Source organism: Abrus precatorius, unplaced genomic scaffold (assembly GCF_003935025.1).
Source record: "Abrus precatorius isolate BTA unplaced genomic scaffold, Abrus_2018 Scaffold11, whole genome shotgun sequence".
NCBI classification, from domain to species: Eukaryota; Viridiplantae; Streptophyta; class Magnoliopsida; order Fabales; family Fabaceae; genus Abrus; species Abrus precatorius.
In genome coordinates this window covers 5630647-5636646 of record NW_020874303.1, presented here as the reverse complement: position 1 = coordinate 5636646, position 6000 = coordinate 5630647, and positions in this window count along the sequence as shown.

Genomic DNA, 6000 nt, shown 5'->3' with positions numbered 1-6000 from the left:
TAAAATTGATAAATAATAAAAGATATATTTTGATGTTGTAGAATACATTAAGTAATAAATTAATATAAAATTATATAAAAAGTTTAAAATTTTAAAATAATATTCAATAATCATATTACATATTTTAAAACATAAAAATTATAATAAATAGTTAAAAAATAATAAAGTTATACATAAACATTTTGTATGAGTTTTCATTTATTTAAAAATATTTTAAAATAAAAAAAGTTTATAAAATAATATCTTGTAATTATCAATTCAAATTAGGATCAGGCAATACATAGATTCGAGTGGGTTGGGACTCTAAAATTGAGAGAATTGAATTTCTAAAAAATTGGAACCGCTTTCCTATGAAATTTCTTTCTAGTTAAGTGGGTCATGAGTTGAATAGGTTATGAGTTTGACGGATGGATTAAAGCAAGTTTGAGTTAAAACTTAATTCTACTTATTTTTGGACTACATCAAAAATAAATTTCGCCGTTGATAAACTAAAAATTAGAACACATACGAAGAACAATAAATGAAACAAATATTACAAAAAGAGTTGCAAGAAAAATTGAACAAATTAAAAAAAAAAAAAAAAAAAGATGAGCATTATTAGAAATGCATGCAGCATCATCGATGTCAAAATGAAACATGATTAATATTAGAAACAAAGATTAAGCATTTTTTAAGTTAGAGACAATGCGTTATAAAAAATAGAATACAACACTATTGGAATCATTGAGTAGGGTAAGAGTGAAAAAATTTGAATTTAATCTATGTTTTGAGAAGAAAGAGAAACGAAATCTCTAACATAATAACAATCACTCACCACCTGTTCAAATCAATTTTCAATACTGATTGTTGTCAATTAATATCAATTTTAGCCGATTTAACCAATTTTCAATCATTTTCTTCTTTACTGAGCTGATCAATCACGTGACAATTCTCAGTTTAATCGGATTTTGATAACTCTCATACTCAACCCCGAAAGGGATATATACACAGAAAAGAAGTGAGAATAATTGGCGATGACAGCCCCACATGCCACATCTGGTGGACTATGCTTCGAATTTTAAACATTAAAGAGCATATAATATTTCTTAATTGCTATTAACAGTCTTATCCTAATACTCTTCATTTATTAGTCTTACAATTTACTACTTTGTTTAGTATTTTATTTTATTTTTTAAAAAAGTGTTACGTTGACAACATTATTTTAGAAATAGATCAGACTGACCGATTGATCAGGAGATGACCATGTCGCCGACAATTCAAGAAATAAGAGAAACAAAATATTGAACAATAATTGATTATATTGATCACGAATTAATAATAATAATAATAATAATAAGAGAATGGACTCGGATAATTGGTTTGAATCGGGTTGTCTTAAAAACTTTGATTTATTGTTTTTAAATGTTTTAATTTTAAAATATTTTTAAAAATAAATAGAGTTACATAAGATTATTTATTGATTGTTATTATTATTTATCTATTTATTATAATGTTTTTGTGTGTGTAGCAATTTGAATCCTTCTGGTGCTAAGACACTATCGAATTTATGATTTTGAAACGTTCGTGTTATGTTAGTTAGGACTTTAAAAAAAAACGTGTCCTTTTATTTTGGGTCTATAATATAAATAACCCGTTTATTTTATTTTTTTTTGTAAACTTCATTTTTTAAGTTAAAATATGCTTTTACAAAATTGTAGCAGTTATATAAGTTGTTCGAGAAAAAAATGTTTTGGTTTTGTTCTTAAAAGTAAAAGTTGTAGTCTCTACAAAAATAATATTACAATTATTTTTCTATAGTATAAATAATTGAAACTTGATTTACCATGAAGAATACATATTTATGCTTCTACTTGTATGATTTTTCCTTGTTTTGATTTTTCTTTAGCAGCCAGTCTTCGAGCAGGTCCTTCTTATTTTTGCTTCTTAATCTTTCTTTGCAATTTCATTGTCATTATTTTCTTATCATATATATGTCGCAGTTAATACTTGAATTTCTTTCACTGTAGTTGTTAACAAATTTCTCTATCTTCTAGAATGGTTTTTATTTTTTACTTGCGTAAAATTTTACATGGTAAAAAATTAATAAATAGTATTTTTAATAAAAATTATGATATTTAGTAATATTACTATATTAAATTATATAATTTTATTATAAAGAGTCATGTTATATCTTTCTAATATTCTTTTTATTAAAGTAAATATTAAATCAAAAGTGTATATTTTGATTGTCTTACAAATGTGAAAAATATTTAAAAAATTATTCATTCAACAATTAAGAATTGTCGCAGGCGATCGCAACGGTATGGCGAAAAACCTTTTTAAAAATATCATAGGATGTCGCCACCAAAGTTTGTTTTAAGAAAAACATTGAAAAAACTTAAATATAATATGATCTTTGAAACAAAAAATGAGTTCGAGTCATTCACGGGGAAGGTATTAACACCCTACAACGTCCGTTTAAAAACGGTTACCTTAAATTAATTGTGTAAATTCATCTTAATTTTAAAAAATATTTATTTAATCCTTAAACATTAATTATTTTTATTTTAGAAGAAGAAATATTATTTATTGAGATATTATTTGGATTATTTTAAAAATTATTTTGACTTGACGGGTATGGTTCTTGCTTCTACGTATCTCCAAGTACAATGGAGAACTCAAAGTTACGTAGTTCTATCTATAAAAATTATGAAGTTGGTTGATTAAGTTTAGTAAAAGAAGATTTATTTTGGAATTAAAATTATTTTTGTAATATAATGTTTAGGATACAAGATAACGCGCTTACACATATAATCTACGATAAACAATACAAAAGGTAAAGGAAGATCACACAACCATATTATAAATTATTAAAAAAAAATTGTAAATAAAATATTTAAATTTATATTTGCATTATGATTAATGTTTGAAAGAAAATTTAAGATAGCGTAAGCTATATATAAATCTCTTATAATTCTTGGACAATCGAACGTAATGTAAATCACACATTGATGTTGTAATAAAATGTATAATAAAATGAAGAAATAAATTTAATTTATCAAAAATAATAACTTAATTTTATTTAGTGGGATGAATAATATTTAAAAAGAGAAATGAAAATGTCTTTAAATTAATTGGTAAAGATGATTATTTAATTAAAAGATATTAAAAAAATATCAAATAAGCTTGTATTGCATGAGATCAAAGGTAACGTTGGTACACAAAGATCTTAACGATTTAAAACGTATAAAGATAGAGAAGCTACACAATAACGTTATAAATCGCTGCACTCAAATGATTATTTAAATTAATTTAATAAATTAATTAATAATTTCATAATTAAATGAAAAATACATAAACGATCTATATTTGATTAAAATTATTTATTTAATTTATTAAAGTTAAAACATATTATATTTTTATTGCATAAGACTTAGGTAACGTAAGTACACATAGGTCTTACCAATTTATAACACATGACGATAGAGAAACTATACGTTTGTATTATAAATTGTTGCATTAATTAAATAAAATAATTTTTATTTAATTAATAAATTATATTTAAATATAAGATAAAAATAAGAAATAAAAATAAAAATGTTTAAGAGAGTACGATAATAACCAAAAAAAAAAAATACTGTACTTTACCTTTCATAAATCATATATTATTATGCTATATGAGTATTAATTAAGTATTTACATATGTGCCAAAGAAATACAATGTATCTTCTCCAAAAAAAAGGTAACGTTATTCTTTTATTTGAAAAAAAACAACCAACACATTATACACAAAAGCTACAGTGAAAATATAAAATTTATATCAACACATTATACACAAAAAGTGCAGTAAAATGTATAAAATTTATATTGGATGGACATGTATGCAAACTAACAGCTTATAAAAAAAAATTAAATAATTTTTGAGAAATAAGTATCTAACATATTTATTAAGTAAGTTTAAGTTAATGAATTAATCTTTTATTAATAAAAAAAAGTCTCACAAAAATCTACATCTATTTAAGCCTTAAAAGAATCATCTTAACACAGAAACCAAATTATTGAAGAAGTAATCCACTACAAAACAAAAACAGCGAAAAAAGAAAATAAAAAATGAAAACACTTCAGCCACATCATATTTTCAAAAGGGTACACATTCATTGATCTAAAGCAATTTGTAACGCCCCAAATTTTAGTAATATTAATTATTATTATTATTCTTATATATATATATATTCATATGTGTGTTGATTTATTTGAAAATGATGTTTTATGTGTATTAATTACATGGATATGTGTATGTATGACTTGTTGAGCTGAAATGGGTTAAGTGCCTAAGTACAAGACGAGATACTGGGTTGTTCTTGCTGCAGCGAGAGGATTCTTGCTGTAACGAGAAGGCCTTGAGAGGAAGGACCAGAATTGTCGCCTTCTTGCTGTAGCGAGAGACGTCTCGTTGTAGCGACAAAGCGACAGTTTGGGGTGCATTTCTTGGCGCAGTCTCGCTGTGGCGAGATTTTGCAGAAACGAGAGGGCGTGTCGCTGCAGCGAGAGTGTCACGATTAGAAAATGATTTAAAGGGGGCTAGGATTCGAGAAGAGTAATTTCTCCCTCTCCCTTCGAAATCCCTTCGATTCTCTCACTCCCAAACCCTATTCCATCGATTAATTGCCTCTAAAGCCGTTCGGGAGCGAGATTGGAGCTCGAATTTGTGTGGGGAACACTTGGAGGTGAGTTTTAAATGGTTAGGGTTTTCGTTTTTCCTTCCCTTTCTCTGTTCTTGGTAATTTTCGGGGTTCTCATGGAATTCTTCCATGTGTTTAGGCCGAAAGCCGTGTGGGGAGCATTTCCATGGTTGAGTTCGGGCATGGGTCTTCAATCCAAGGTAATGGGAGACTCTACTCTACTCCTTTATGTGTGATTTGCTGATATTTTGTGTGATATTGTGATGTGGCTGAGTAGAGAGTATGAAATTGCTGAGATATATGATGTGGGCACTTGTGCCATTTATACATGTATGTATATCTGAATGAACATTGTGAAAATGTGGGTCCGATGGCCGTGTAATATGAATGAAAATTGGCTAGGGATCGTGTGTCTTGAATGAATTGTGGGTTATGTGTTGTGTGTGCTGTGAAAATGAAATATGGGTCTAATGTTGTATACTGTTAAATGTGGGCTATGTGCCGTATACTGAAATGTATGTGATTAGGGCGTGTAACGCCATTGTAATGTGTTGTGAATGGTTCAACGATACACTAGGGTTGTGGGAGATGAGGACGGTAGAAATACCTTAGGGAAGAGGGAGTGGTGGTGACACCGACTGTGAAATGGGTGCACCACGGGTCACACACTCTCTTCCTAACTAGACCTTTGACAATTACCTTTGTTGAGCGACCCGTGACTGCCCACGTGGTATCCATGAGGCGGGGTAACCGGTGACCATTCATGGTGTAAATATGTGATCACAGTGTCAATGTGAGTATGGCTGGCGTGAGTATACATGGGTTCATGAATTGTGCTTATGGATGTGATAATGTTGCCTGTGCTTGTATTTGTTTAATATATTGGAAATGTGCTGGAGGCGAGACTTTATGCTTAATTGTATGTTTTTGTAGTATAGAGTACTCACCCTTACATTCATTTTTCAGGTAATCAAGACGATTAGCACCGAACTTAGTGAAAGGGGCGGATGAAACTACTATAAGAGTAGGATGTTAATTTAAAACTAATTTATTTGAATGGGTCCTGTAGTAATGACTTGATAGAAGTTGTAACCTCTTTCCTTATTTTAAAATATTTGATGAAACTAAGGGTTGAGAACCTTATTTGAAATGAAATTTATTTTATTCTGAATTTGCGAAATTATGATTTATTGAAATTAAACATAAGGTGTTACACAATCTGCATACGCTATTCATTGTGTAAAAAAAGCCATGTCCATCAAAATATCTAACATTTATAAGTTGGTCAGGGGTAATGATTCTCCATTCCAAATAAAGATTCCTTGTATATTACTCACAT